We start from the raw sequence: 16,398 nt of genomic DNA on the forward strand, positions 1-16,398 counted from the left end.
CGCTACAGGGCAGACCGCTAAGGCTGGTGTTGTGGGTGCAGCAGAGCGTAGCATAACTCCACACGGGAGGAGTATAGCCTCAGGGCAGTGTATGCGGAGGATGGGGGTGATGGTGCAGGGCAGCAGCAGTAACGACACGGAGTCAGTGATGCAGTTCAGGGCCTTTACTCACAGTTCTTATTATCCAGACCACGTCTGCAGGTAACGGCTGCCCACGTCGTACTGTGCTCACCAGGTGAGGGGCTCAGACAACTCCCAGATAACTTTGGAGCGCTTCACAGGACCCCCTTTGTGTGTCCTTTGTCTGGCCTTTCTTACCAACACTTCTGTCCGGCTGCCTCGGGCCTCCTCTTGGTAAACTTGGCGCCAGTTTCCCTGACCCTATGTGGTGCATTCCTAGCGGGTGGAGCAAGGGGCTGCACCACATAAAATGTCAGAGCCTCCGGTTTCTAGCTGAGGGTCGTTTCCTGCCTCCACTAGTTCGGGGACCGGTCTCCCCCTTTGGCCTGACCCCTCCACGCAGGTGGATTCGGGCGTGCGGTGGCGACTCGCCCGTCCGCACCCCTGGGATCCCTTCATTCCTTGTTCCTGGAGCCTTCTCCGCTCCTCTTCCTTCCTTCTCCCTCTTGCAGGCCTGGGCCTCTGTTACTAGGCCCGCCTCCGGAGCAGAGCTCATGCAGAGCCCCTGCTCCCTGCCACTTCTGCTCAGACTTCTCTGCACTGAACTAAGATGGTGCCCACCTTTTATACTCCCTTCTCAATGCACCCAGGAACTGCTTCCTCCCTGCTCCTGCACTGCAGGGTTCCCCTTCCTCAGTGTTCCCTCCCCCCACTCCAGCCAGGGACAGGGACTGTCGTGCCCATCTCAGGGGCATATTGGTCGCCCTGCCCCACGGCAATGTGGTGTAATGCATGCAGGTGTCGGGTCCTGATCCACACTCCATCCTTATCTGAGAGTGAGATATCACACCTCTGGGTGAGGTGCAATACGTCTGTAGCAACCGAGCCCTCGGTGCTACAGTTCCATTTATCTTCAGCCTAGGTGACGTATTGTGATACAGGGCCGTGATTTTGGCTATAAAAGGGTCCCCTAGACCCCTACCCCAAGCTTTTTAAGAGAATCATATATGGCGTGCCAGGAGACTCTATGGAATGCTTTCTCAGCATCCAACGAGAGTATCTACTTACAAATTTTTAACTGCATCTAGCCCAGGAAATACTTTGTGCCTAGTAGCAGTGTCTGCTAGTCAGCGGATTATCCTGGCTGTTAAGCAAGCTACACCACCTGTAGTTTGGACACTTAATTTTTTCAAAGGAAATGCTTCGGGACCACGGGATACTCAGTGAAGAGCATCAGGAGGCACCCCAAGGCATAGGGGCTGGGACTGGCACTAGGATGCCTTGCGGTGGACAGCCGAGCTCGATCCTTATAAAAGCTTTTTAACTGCAGCAGCTTTAGTGGACGCTACTGGAGCTGGAATTACGCGGCTGCTGGCATGAGACTTGCCCTCCAATAGATCCTTGTAAATGGATTTAAAGTGTATTCATTCAAATTAGAGGGACAATTTAAATTAAAAAGCTTAGAGCTGCCTCCACCACAGGGGGGCTCTCTCGACCCACCAGCGGACAGGCACCAGTATTGGGAGAGGGGGGCTGGCCGTCAGGGTTCACCGCGGCTCTGGCACAAACCCGGCGACACGGAGGTGGCACGGGCAGGAGCGGACTGGCCATCTCGGCTTCTCACTTTTTGGATTTTAGAAGGGCATGACATGTCTATATCTGTGTCTCCCCCTCCTTTTACTCCTCCACCTCTTTTCTTTTCGCATGACTATATGTACTTGTCACTTTTCCATGTGTTAGTTGTGTCTTCTGAGCAGTTTGTCAGCTTTTGGACACCTTTGAAGGTGTTTTCTATGTGTTTCTATGTGTTTTTGTTTGCCTGCCATTGGTTTTAATGGTGTTCGAAGGTGTTCGACGAACAGTTCGACGAACAGTTCGGCGAACACACGGGTGTTCGACGAACCGAACCGAACTCGAACACTACGGGGGTGGCTCAACACTACTGAAGAGCCACCACGACTTGTGGTCAGAGGCAGAGTTGTGTTTGAGGATGCAGTTGTTGACGTGCTTCCAGTACTACGTCTCTGTCCAGGAAGGCACAAACTTACCTCATCGTCACTAGCATCCTCCTCCACCTCCTCTGCTGACCTCATCGACTGGCTGACTGTGGGTTGACAGTAAGTGGGATCTCCAACCTCGTCATCATCACCCTGTGTGTTATCACACCTGTCGTCCTCAGAGCCAACCTCTTCCTGCCCTGACAAAAAACTCAAGTTGTCGCTCCAATCAGGTATTTGAGTCTCATCATCGTCATCCTCATTGTCTCCACCAACAGGAGTTACAGTTTGGGAACGAGGGTCTACATTATGGTCAGAATCTTCTGCGTCTGGTCATAAAGATTCTGGGCATCAGTGCAGATCATTTCCTCGTCTGGATTCACAGAAGCTCTGTAGCTGACCTCTAATTCCCAGGCTATAGTATGAGTAAACAGCTCTGCAGACTCAACCATCTGTTCTACCCCATACTCAGACGGGCAGCAGGAGACTTGGGAGCTGTGAGGAAGCAAGTGCGATTGGGGTGACACCTCTGAGGACTGGAGTATTTGTAATGTTGAAGTTGAGGTGGAGCAGAGCCGACTTAAAGGAGCACTTGATATCCGTTGAAGCACCTTCTGTTTTTGTGCCTCATCTGGAATTTGTAGCGATTGGCGTGGCCGTAAGAAAGGGATCTTATCACATTGTCCGCTAAAAGAAGTAGACATCTTAGTTTGGCTGGAAGATGGTCTTTCTTCTGCAGATGTTACTGTTGCTTTAACACCTACCCAATGGACACAACCTTTTTTCCCTTCCCAACACGCCTATTCCCCTTTCCACCAGCAGCAGGCTTTTTTCTAATCATTTTGGTGGTTAACTAATTGACAACTCTGGAGTTGTTTGCACAAAAAACAATGGATGGGAACCTAGCAGAGCTGAGTGGCCAAACTGTGGTATTAGCCCAAAAGTATTGGCTGGGTTAGATGCAGATAAAAATTATTTTGAATTTGCAACCTGGTGGAGGTTACTATAGATGGACTCATTGAAAAAGTCCCACACACTGCTACAAGCCGAAATATTTTTTCAGAGCTAGATGCAGATAAAAATTATATTGAATTTGCAACCTGGTGGAGGTTAGTATAGATGGACTAATAGAACAAGTCCCACACACTGCTACAAGCCGAAATATTTTTTCAGAGCTAGATGCAGATAAAAATTATATTGAATTTGCAACCTGGTAGAGGTTAGTATAGATGGACTAATAGAACATCCCACACACTGCTACAAGCCGAAATATTTTTTCAGAGCTAGATGCAGATAAAAATTATATTGAATTTGCAACCTGGTGGAGGTTAGTATAGATGGACTAATAGAACAAGTCCCACACACTGCTACAAGCCGAAATATTTTTTCAGAGCTAGATGCAAATAAAAATGATATTGAATTTGCAACCTGGTAGAGGTTAGTATAGATGGACTAATAGAACATCCCACACACTGCTACAAGCCGAAATATTTTTTCAGAGCTAGATGCAGATAAAAATTATATTGAATTTGCAACCTGGTGGAGGTTAGTATAGATGGACTAATAGAACAAGTCCCACACACTGCTACAAGCCGAAATATTTTTTCAGAGCTAGATGCAGATAAAAATTATATTGAATTTAGAACCTGGTGGAGGTTAGTATAGATGGACTAATAGAACAAGTCCCACACACTGCTACAAGCCAAAATATTTTTTCAGAGCTAGATGCAGATAAAAATTATTTTGAATTTGCAACCTGGTGGAGGTTAGTATAGATGGACTAATAGAACAAGTCCCACACACTGCTACAAGCCGAAATATTTTTTCAGAGCTAGATGTAGATAAAAATTATATTGAATTTGCAACCTGGTGGAGGTTAGTATAGATGGACTAATAGAACAAGTCCCAAACACTGCTACAAGTTGAAATATTTTTTCAGAGCTAGATACAGATAAAAATTATATTGAATTTGCAACCTGGTGGAGGTTAGTATAGATGGACTAATAGAACAAGTCCTACACACTGCTACAAGCCGAAATATTTTTTCAGAGCTAGATGCAGATAAAAATTATATTGAATTTAGAACCTGGTGGAGGTTAGTATAGATGGACTAATAGAACAAGTCCCACACACTGCTACAAGCCAAAATATTTTTTCAGAGCTAGATGCAGATAAAAATTATTTTGAATTTGCAACCTGGTGGAGGTTAGTATAGATGGACTAATAGAACAAGTCCCACACACTGCTACAAGCCGAAATATTTTTTCAGAGCTAGATGTAGATAAAAATTATATTGAATTTGCAACCTGGTGGAGGTTAGTATAGATGGACTAATAGAACAAGTTCCACACACTGCTACAAGTTGAAATATTTTTTCAGAGCTAGATACGGATAAAAATTATATTGAATTTGCAACCTGGTGGAGGTTAGTATAGATGGACTAATAGAACAAGTCCCACACACTGCTACAAGCCGAAATATTTTTTCAGAGCTAGATGCAGATAAAAATTATATTGAATTTGCAACCTGGTGGAGGTTAGTATAGATGGACTAATAGAACAAGTCCCACACACTGCTACAAGCCGAAATATTTTTTCAGAGCTAGATGCAGATAAAAATTATATTGAATTTGCAACCTGGTGGAGGTTAGTATAGATGGACTAATAGAACAAGTCCCACACACTGCTACAAGCTGAAAAAAAATTTCAGAGCTAGATGCAGATAAAAATTATATTGAATTTGCAAACTGGTGGAGGTTAGTATAGATGGACTAATAGAACAATCCCACACACTGCTACAAGCCGAAGTATTTTTTCAGAGCTAGATGCAGATAAAAATTATATTGAATTTGCAACCTGGTGGAGGTTAGTATAGATGGACTAATATAATGATGCTATGCCCAAAAGGTTTTACTTCACTAGGTGCAGTAAAAAATTTGTATTCTATACACAGGTGGTGTAGCTTGCAACACAGATAGGCTACTCCACTGACTAACACACACTGCAAGAGGCCAAAAAGGATTTCCTTTGCTAGATTTAGCCAAATTCTGTGAAAAAAACTTGCACAGCACTGGCACAGACCTGCCTGGCAAAATGTGATAGGAACTGAAGTAACCTAGCCCTCAAAAGCACTGCAATTACAATTAGTCTTTACTCCCAACCTATCTATTTAAGAGCACAGACCTGCCTGATAAAAGTGATAGGAAATGATGTAACCTAGTCCTCAAAAGGACTGCAATCACAGCTACTCCCTACTCCCAAGCTATCTGTAGATTTGTGCGAAAATTGGCTTGAAATTAACACTGAAAGTATAGCGCACACAGCAACAGCGGTGCCGTCTAACACGCAGCTGCAGCAGTGAGAAAATGGTGGCGACGGGGAAAATGGCTGGGTCTTACAGGGCAAGGACATGTGACATACACTGCCAATGACACATGCCCTTGCTTGTGTGAAAAAAAGAAGTTCGCTCCGTGTGTGCGCTGCTGATAGGCTGACAGATTGCACCTCCCCACTGTAAATGCGGGAAAGAGAAAAAAAATGGAGATCTTCATTATTTCTGCAGATATCCATCCCCTGCCCCTCCCCCCGCCCCGCTGTACACTCAAACTGCGTATTAACATTAATTTTCAGCATTACTGAGAAAAAATCCAGTTATGATTTTGGTGCACAAACAGTTATCGAACATAACCTCGAACAGCCGAATTTTTTTCAAATTGTTCGTGTTCACCGAACGGCTCGAACACCGCCCAAAACAGCTCGAATTTCAGATTGGCGAACACTTTGAGTCGAACACTGCTCATCTCTAGTCATAGAACAGTGATAGTAGCAGGAAAACATCCAGCAATCCTCGGATGAGGTAGGATATGCGCCAAAACGCTGACCATCTCAGGCCTAGCCGCTACTACATACATGCGCTTGCATTTCAAGAAAACAAAGCAGATGCTAACTTCTATCATCATCATCATGCTCCTCACCTTGGCACTCTCAACTCCCCTGATGGAGAAGCCAGGGCCCACCGGAGGAGTCTGGTTCTCTGGTGGGCTCGTTCAATGCTGCCCTAAAGCAGGCCAGGCTAAGAAAAGTGTGTGGGAAGGTAACAGGAGAAATAGGGGTGGCTGGGTACCGTTTATGGACACCCGGCCGCCCCCAGGCGGCTGGGGACCGTGTGTGGACACCCGGCCGCGCGGCAGCTGGGGACCGAGTATGGACACCCGGCCATCCCCTGGCGGCTGGGGACCGAGCGTGGACACCTGGCCGCCGGGCGGCTGGGGACTGAGTCTGGATACCAGGCAGCCGACGCAGCGATGACATGGTGCCCGGCGTCTGCCTCCACATGCCTAAAAGGCCCAATTTCAAGTGCAAGCAAGCTAGCAGTATGGTATTAAAGCCTGGGGGTGGGAGGGTGGCAGGTTGCACACTTACGCTTGCATTCCAAGAAAACAAAGCAGATGCTAACTTCTATCATCATCATGCTCCTCACCTTGGCACTCTCAACTCCCCTGATGGAGAAGCCAGGGCCCACCGGAGGAGTCTGGTTCTCTGGTGGGCTCGTCCAATGCTGCCCTAAAGCAGGCCGGGCTAAGAAAAGTGTGTGGGAAGGGAACAGGAGAAATAGGGGCGGCTGGGGACCGTTTATGGACACCTGGCCGCCCCCTGGCGGCTGGGGACCGAGCGTGGACACCCGGCCACCGGGCGGCTGGGGACTGAGTATGGATACCTCGCTGCCGAAGCAGCCATGAGGTAGTGGCCAGCTTCGGCCTCCTCCAAACTAAAAGGCCCCTTTTCAAGTGAAAGCTAGCAGTATGGTATTGCAGCCTGTGGGTGGGTGGATGGTTGGTTGGCAGCATATTTGCGCTTGCATTGCAAGGAATGGGGAAGGTACAATTGAACACTGCCCTGGGACAAGGACTTGCACGGGGATAGTTGCAAGTCTGCATCTTCTGATGTGGCAAGGATCACTTCTGATGGGCACACTTTTAGGCAGTGATCTGGGTGTCAGAGATGCTTCCAGGGGTCTTCCCTATGCTGTTCCCATGTCTTTTCAGCACTGTATGCATGTGTCACACAGCACATGGCCAGATAAGATTGTAAAATGTTAAAATGACATTTCCCGGTGAATGCATTTGTCACGGTTGAAAGCAATACAAAAGTGTAAAAACGCATAAAAAATGCTACTTGTGAACATAGCGCAAGGTGTGGAGGAGTATTTTTTGGGGGGTTATTTATTTTACCTTATACACAAGTCTTCATGCCCCCTGACGAAGGGAGTTCGAAACGCGCGTCGGGGCATCCCACTCCACGTGTGCGCTCTCCTATTGGGCTCCTTATTTCCTGGTTGCCCCCGGATTTTTCCGTGACCTGGGTCGATTTACCCTGGTATGTATATGTATATGGTGAATGCTCTGGGGATAATGTATATGTTACTGTTTATGAGCATTTCTTTCACCCTCTATATGACATAAGGGCATTAAGACAGATTACTTTTGGCATAGAGTTGTCACTTGTTATGTTCCCCATGGTGGCATCTTCTCTGCTTTTCTATGTCTTAAATCTATGACGGAAGTATATATAATATGGGGCTTAATATGATGACTGCCATGTGGAGTGGGATGTTTTTATGGCTTTTTTAGTCTATCCTATTGTACTTGCACTTACCCCTATTGTGTGACTATTTATTGTTAATAAACTTTGATATAAACTCTCAAATCCAGTGGCCCCTTATATCGTTTTTTGTTCTCTATGTCTTTTCCAAGTCTTTACCCTGGAAAGGAACTTCCTTAACATATTTCACAGGAAAACCGTGTCAGTTTCGTTTTTGAACATTTTATTGTGAGCCCGTAAAAGTGGCTTAATACCTCTGACCATGCTGTTGACAGCAGTGACCTGGGGGGCAGAAATGCTTCCTGGGGCGATCCCCATGCTGTCCCCATGTCATTTGAGCACTGTCACTATCGTTTTGGGCACTTGTTAGGCTTTTAAAAGACTGCCGGGGGTGCTGCCGCAAAAATGCTCGGGTCTCCCATAGACTAACATTGGGCTCGTTGCTCGGGTCGAGCACCCGAGTATCACGGTGAGCTCGGCCCGAGCTTCGAGCACCCGAGCATTTTAGTGCTCGCTCAACACTAGTAGTCACCGGAAATGGTTTTCACTTCACAGGTGTGCCCTGTCAGGTTTAATAAGTGTGATTTCTTGCCTTATAAATGGGGTTGGGACCATCAGTTGTGTTGTGCAAAAGTCAGGTGGATACACAGCTGATAGTCCTACTGAATAGACTGTTAGAATTTGTATTATGGCAAGAAAAAAGCAGCTAAGTAAAGAAAAATGAGTGGTCATCATTACTTTAAGAAATGAAGGTCAGTCAGTCCAAAAAATTGGGCAAACTTTGAAAGTGTCCCCACGTGCAGTTGCAAAAACCATCGAGCGCTACAAAGAAACTGGCTCACATGAGGACCGCCCCAAAAAAGGAAGACCAAGAGTCACCTCTGCTTCTGAGGATAAGTTTATCCGAGTCACCAGCCTCAGAAATCGCAGGTTAACAGCAGCTCAGATTAGAGACCAGGTCAATGTCACACAGAGTTCTAGCAGCAGACACATCTCTACAACAACTGTTAAGAGGAGACTTTGTGCAGCAGGCCTTCATGGTAAAATAGCTGCTAGGAAACCACTGCTAAGGACAGGCAACAAGCAGAAGAGACTTGTTTGGGCTAAAGAACACAAAGAATGGACATTAGACCTGTGGAAATATGTGCTTTGGTCTGATGAGTCCAAATTTGAGATCTTTGGTTCCAACCACCGTGTCTTTGTGCGATGCAGAAAAGGTGAACGGATGGACTCTACATGCCTGGTTCCCACTTTGAAGCATGGAGGAGGAGGTGTGATGGTGTGGGGGTGCTTTGCTGGTGACACTGTTGGGGATTTATTCAAAATTGAAGGCATACTGAACCAGCATGGCTACCACAGCATCTTGCAGCGGCATGATATTCCATCCGGTTTGCGTTTAGTTGCACCATCATTTATTTTTCAACCGGACAATGACCCCAAACACACCTCCAGGCTGTGTAAGGGCTATTTGACCAAGAAGGAGAGTGATGGGGTGCTACGCCAGATTACCTGGCCTCCACAGTCACCAGACCTGAACCCAATCGAGATGGTTTGGGGTGAGCTGGACCGCAGAGTGAAGGCAAAATGGCCAACAAGTGCTAAGCATCTCTGGGAACTCCTTCAATATTCTTGGAAGACCATTTCCGGTGACTACTTCTTGAAGCTCATCAAGAGAATGCCAAGAGTGTGCAAAGCAGTCATCAAAGCAAAAGGTGGCTACTTTGAAGAACCTGGACTATAAGACATATTTTCAGTTGTTTCACACTTTTTTGTTAAGTATATAATTCCACATGTGTTATTTCATAGTTTTGATGCCTTCAGTGTGAATGTACAATTATCATAGTCATGAAAATACAGAAAAATCTTTAAATGAGAAGGTGTGTCCAAACTTTTGGTTTGTACTGTATACACATATATATATATATATATATATATATACACAAGCATACAGTGGGGAAAATAAGTATTTGATATTCTGCCAATTGTGCAAGTTTTCCCACCTACAAAGAATGGAGTGGTCTGTAATTTTTATTGTAGGTACACTTCAACTGCGAGTGACAAAATCTAAAACTAAAAACCAGAAAATCACATTGTATGATTTTTTAAATAATTCAATTGAAATGTATTGTATGACATAATTATTTGATCACCTACCAACAAGCAAGAATTCTTGCTCTCACAGACCCGTTAGTTGGGCTGGGTTGGGCTACAGAACAATAGGAAGCAGCTTGTTGAGAAGGCAACTACTGATGGCACAATTATTAGAAAATGGAGGAAACACAAGATGACTGTCAATCTTCCTCGGTCTGGGGCTCCATGTACAATCTTGCCTCATTGGATAGGGATGATTCTGAGAGAGGTCAGGAATCAGCCCTGAATTACACGGGAAAACCAGGTCAATGGAGAAAGCTCAAACATTACTGTTAACACACTACATCATCATGGGTTAAAATCCTGCAGGGCACGCAATGTTCCCCTGCTCACGCCAGCACATGTCCAAGCCCGTTTGAAGTTCGCCAGTGACCGTCTGGATGATACAGAGGATGCATGGGAGAAGGTCATGTGGTCTGATGAGACCAAAATAAAACTTTTTGGTATCAATCCACTTGTTTTGAGGAAGAAGAAGGATGAGTAAAACCCCAAGAGCACTGTCCCATCCGTGAAGAATGGTGGGGAAAACATCATACTTAGGGGGTGCTTTTCTGCAATTGGGACAGGACGACTGACATGTATTGAAGGGAGGATGGATGGGGTCATGTATTGTGATATTTTGGCCAACAGCCTCCTTCTCTCCCTCAGTAAGAGCATTGAAGATGGGTCATGGCTGGGTCTTCCAGCATGACAATGACCCAAAACATACAGCTAGGGCAACTAAGGAGTGTCTCCATAAGAAGCATTTCAAGATCTTGGAGTGGCCTAGCCAGTCTCTAGACCTGCACCCAATAGAAAATCTTTGGAGGAAACTGAAACTCAGCCCCAAAACCTGAAAGATCTGGAGAAGATATGTATGGAGGAGTGGGCCAAAATCCCTGCTGCAGTGTGTGAAAACTTGGTCAAGAACTACAGGAAATGTCTGACCTCTGTAATTGCAAACAATGGTTTCTGTACCAAATATTAAGTTCTGTTTTTCTGTTGTATCAAATATGTATTTAAATAAAATACAAATTAGATATGTAAAAATAATACAATGTGATTTTCTGGATTTTTTTTAGATTCTGTTTCACACAGTTGAAGTGTATCTACGATTAAAAATTACAGACCTCTCCATTCTTTGTAGGTGGGAAAACTTGCAAAATCGACAATGTATCAAGTACTTATTTTCCCCACTGTCTGTGTGTATTATAGATAAGTGGATCAAGCTAAATTTGAATTTGACTGTTTTAGGCTCACCTGAGGTGGATCCCCTAAACCTCAGGTCTGGATGGGCATATGGACCTCAAGCGTTGGTGCAACAAGCAGGAATACATATGGGAAGCGAGGACTTGGCACACTCAGGAATAACAGGAGCAGTAGGGCGGATGAAGTGGAACCCAGCAAGGTTGGAAGCAAGTTAAAACACAGTATGCACATAAGGTGGAGAACACTAAACAGAAATGTAGAGTCTCAATCCCAAGACACAGGTGTGTGTGTGTATGTCTAAATGGGCTTTAATAGATATATAGAGATGATAGTATTGATCCACTCCGGGCAACTTGCAAAACCTGACGACAGACACGTAACAGTACCCCCCTCTTAGGGCTCCTCCCAGATGAGCCAGTGACAGAAGAAAGAAGATACATAGCATGACATCTCTTAAGCAGGATAGGAGCATCTTTCACTCTCAGTCATGTCTTCCCTGAGGTTCTTTTTCACCCTATGCCTGGAGAACACATCTGCAAAGTTCTGATAGGAGGCAGAAAAATAAGAGGCAGCGGATGCAGAGCAGAGTTTCTGAGAAGGTGGCTAAAGTGGGATTTTGAAGCAGTTCTGAAAAAAGATGATCTCCACTGGGTGATCTAGTAGGACGACCAATCAATAACTGGACCATGTAGCCGTAGCTAAGGAAGTCTAAAAAAGCAGCAATGCATCATAAAGTGGCAAAATGTAAAAAATATTCTCAATGTGAAGTGCACCAATCTGAAGAGTTACTTTCACTGTCAGCAACTGGATACGACCAACTGGAATTGTTGAGCCATTCACAGATTTTAGATTAAGGGTGTCTGCAAAAAAAACTATAGGAATTTTCAGGCTTTTGGCCAGAGAGAAGTCCAGAAAATTCTCTGCTCCTCCAGACAGCTTGAGCACAGCACAAGGAAATGCAAACTAAATGTTTCTTTGTGATGGTGCAATACAGTATGTTAGCATTTTGGGCCCCCTTTTTAACTTTTGCCCAGGGCCTGTTTAAAACCAGCTCTAAGCATGGATATATTGCAAAGAAGTATTACTAAATTACGTGTTTTTTTTAATTTCTAATTATCTCATGTCACATATCTCAGGATCTATGAAGCAAAGTTAAATAAGGACACATCTGTATGTAAAGTGACAACATCTAATCATAATCATCATGCTGAATTCTCTTGCACTCACTGCCTACACATAACTTTAGTAAATGGAAGAAAGCAGGACACATCTCGTTATGCAATCTACAGAACTGAACTTGTAGTAGCAATTAGTAGCCACTGACAATTAAAATCACATTTGATGCTTATATATAAACTGAATGTATCATGGTAAATGCACTATTAATTAACCAATAATGAGGGGAAAAAAAGTGTAAATATATATCTTGATATGAATTAGCTAGCAGTGCAATCTCAATGTCTGTTTTCTACAATCCAGAAAAAAAATATTTTTTGCTTGAAAGGTGGCTCAGCATTTTAGCAACATCCTTTAATCTTTCTTTAGAATTCTAAACTGAAAAACCATGCTGTGCTTTAGTGAAGGATATTTGCTGGGACTGTTATCATTTCATCAATTACTTCCAGATATATTGCTTTCCTTTGGATTATCGTTGTATAATTTATCATTGCTATTTGTTGTTTTCTCTGACGGATGACTCCCATCGCTATAACTGTAGTAGTTTTCAGTGCGATTTGGACAATCGTCTGAGATATAAAGATTGTCCCTTCTGAAATGAGGGTAATACATTATTACAAGATTTAACCAGTTCGGACCCAGAGTACTTTGTGTTTTTAGGACCACAGTATAGCCAACAGCTATAACTTTTTATTTGCTGGGTTATTGACATGATTTTCTTCATTTTTTAAATTTTAGTTCATTCTTTCAAAATTATTGGTGTGCAGTGGTGAACACAAAAAGTCTAACACTAGGGTAACACTATATAATTATTAAATACTGTATTACATGTCTAATTAGGAGTAGTTATGAGCGAACGTGCTCGCCACTGCTCGGTACTCGCCCGAGCATTACTGTGCTCAATGAGCTCGGTGCTCGGCGAGTATTTCCGGGTTGCACGGGCGGGAAATCGGGTCCCCTCCCTGCATGTTTGACGCTCTTTAGAGAGCCATTGAACATGCAGGGATTGCCTGTCATGCAATGTAATGCCATAGCCATGTTGGTTGTTGGCAGTACAGTGATTGGCTGGCCGCACAGCATCTTCAGGTGTATATAAGACCGGGTGCCGCCATGCTCGTCACAGTCTACCCCGGAATCAGGCAGAGTAGGGAGAGCAGCTGCTGCATCAGGCAGAGATTTGCTTCTTCATAGTTAGTATAGGTTTTCCACAACATAAATATATATACACAACTGAACTAACAGTCCTTCTGAGGACTAATCCAGCTGCATATATTCAGTGGTGATAGCAGGAGTTAGGCAGGCAGCTAGTGTATGTGGCAGACTGCAGTGCACGATACAGCACAAGAGGGTCCATTGAACGTCCTGTTAGTATAGGCTTTCCACAACATATATATATATATATATCCATGTGAACTAACAGTCCTTCTGAGGACTAATCCATCTGCATATATACAGTGGTGATAGCAGGAATTAGGCAGGCAGGGTATGTGGCAGACTGCAGTGCATATTGTGCAAGAGGGTCCATTGAACGTTCCTGCTGCTGCTGGTCTAACAGATATTTGTAGACATAGCCCCAGATATCAGGGGACAGGTAAAAAAAAATTTGATCTTAATCCTGGTTATTTGTTTAAAAATCAATCCAAAGTACATAATTTTTTGGCTCCATTTGCTTGTTCTCACTGCAGAATAAAGACTGATTTGTTCCATATTTCAGTGATAAAAATTCAGAAATTTAAACTGAATATGGAAAATATTGGCCTCCTTTTCCATTCTGTTGCAGTGTATCAGTCAAGCTATTCACACTAGGTGTCTGTGAAGGATAGTATTAGCAAATTACAGGCCTGCTATTTAAAACAGTGATTCTCTGTCAAACATAACACCTATAAGATTGTTCCAAAATCAGACATTTCTTCCATTTTCATTCCATTGCAGTGTGTCGATAAAGCTATTCACACTAGGTGTCTGTGAAGGATAGTATTAGAAAATTACAGGCCTGTTATTTAAAACCGTGGTTCTCTGTCAGACATAACACCTATAAGAGTGTTCCAAAATCTGACATTTCTTCCATTTTCATTCCATTGCAGTGTGTCGGTCAAGATATTCAACTAGGTGTCTGTGAAGGATAGTATTAGCAAATTACAGGCCTGTTAATTAAAACCGTGGTTCTCTGTCAGACATAACACCTATAAGAGTGTTCCAAAATCTGACATTTTTTCCATTTTCATTCTGTTGCAGTGTGTCGGTCAAGCTATTCACACTAGGTGTCTGTGAAGGATAGAATTAGCAAATTAAAAGCCTGCTATTTAAAACCGTGGTTCTCTGTCAGACATAACACCTATAAGAGTGTTCCACAATCTGACATTTCTCATGAATGTGGAAAATACTGTCCTCCATTAAAAATGGGCAAGTTGCGTCTCAAGGGACGGGGAAGTGGACGTGATGGTGCATGCAGATGCCAAGGCCGAGGACGTGGCCGTGAGTAAGCTGAAATTGTGCCACAACTAGTGTTGAGCCACCCCCGTAGTGTTCGAGTTCGGTTCGGTTCGTCGAACACCCGTGTGTTCGCCGAACTGTTCGTCGAACTGTTCGTCGAACACCTTCGAACACCGTTAAAACCAATGGCAGGCAAACAAAAACACATAGAAACACATAGAAAACACCTTCAAAGGTGTCCAAAAGCTGACAAACTGCTCAGAAGACACAACTAACACATGGAAAAGTGACAAGTACATATAGTCATGCGAAAAGAAAAGAGGTGGAGGAGTAAAAGGAGGGGGAGACACAGATATAGGCATGTCATGCCCTTCTAAAATCCAAAAAGTGAGAAGCCGACACGTTCAGTCCGCTCCTGCCCGTGCCACCTCCGTGTCGCCGGGTTTGTGCCAGAGCCGCGGTGAACCCTGACGGCCAGCCCCCCTCTCCCAATACTGGTGCCTGTCCGCTGGTGGGTCGAGCGAGCCCCCCTGTGGTGGAGGCAGCTCTAAGCTTTTTAATTTAAATTGTCTCTCTAATTTGAATAAATACACTTTAAATCCATTTACAAGGATCTATTGGAGGGCAAGTCTCATGCCAGCAGCCGCGTAATTCCAGCTCCAGTAGCGTCCACTAAAGCTGCTGCAGTTAAAAAATTTATATAAGGATCGAGCTCGGCTGTCCACCGCAAGGCATCCTACTGCCAGTCCGAGCCCCTATGCCTTGGGGTGCCTCCTGATGCTCTTCACTGAGTATCCCGTGGTCCCGAAGCATTTCCTTTGAAAAAATGAAGTGTCCAAACTACAGGTGGTGTAGCTTGCTTAACAGCCGGGATAATCCGCTGACTAGCAGACCCTGCTACTAGGCACAAAGTATTTCCTGGGCTAGATGCAGTTAAAAATTTGTAATTAGATACTCTCGTTGGATGCTGAGAAAGCATTCCATAGAGTCTCCTGGCACGCCATATATGATTGTCTTAAAAAGCTTGGGGTAGGGGTCTAGGGGACCCTTTTATAGCCAAAATCACGGCCCTGTATCGCAATACGTCACCTAGGCTGAAGATAAATGGAACTGTAGCACCCTGAGGGCTCGGTTGCTACAGAGGTATTGCACCTCACCCAGAGGTGTGATATCTCACTCTCAGGTAAGGATGTAGTGTGGATCAGGACCCGACACCTGCATGCATTACACCACATTGCCGTGGGTCAGGGCGACCAATATGCCCCTGAGATGGGCACGACTGTCCCTGTCCCTGGCTGGAGTGGGGGGAGGGAACACCGAGGAAGGGGAAACCTGTAGTGCAGGAGCAGGGAGGAAGAAGTTCCTGGGTGCATTGAGAAGGGAGTATAAAAGGTGGGCACCATCTTAGTTCAGTGCAGAGAAGTCTGAGCAGAAGTGGCAGGGAGCAGGGGCTCTGCATGAGCTCTGCTCCGGAGGCAGGCCTAGTAACAGAGGCCCAGGCCTGGAAGAGGGAGAAGGAAGGAAGAGGAGCGGAGAAGGCTCCAGGAATGAGGAACGAAGGGATCTCAGGGGTGCGGACGGGCAAGTCGCCACCGCACGCCCGAATCCACCTGCGTGGAGGGGTCAGGCCAAAGGGGGAGACCGGTCCCCGAAACTAGTGGAGGCAGGAAACGACCCTCAGCTAGAAACAGGAGGCTGTGACATTTTATGTGGCGCAGCCAATCGCTACACCC

Source organism: Phyllobates terribilis, unplaced genomic scaffold, assembly GCF_046119375.1.
Source record: "Phyllobates terribilis strain yellow unplaced genomic scaffold, ASM4611937v1 Scaffold_1__5_contigs__length_1240528914, whole genome shotgun sequence".
In the NCBI taxonomy this organism is placed as follows: domain Eukaryota; kingdom Metazoa; phylum Chordata; class Amphibia; order Anura; family Dendrobatidae; genus Phyllobates; species Phyllobates terribilis.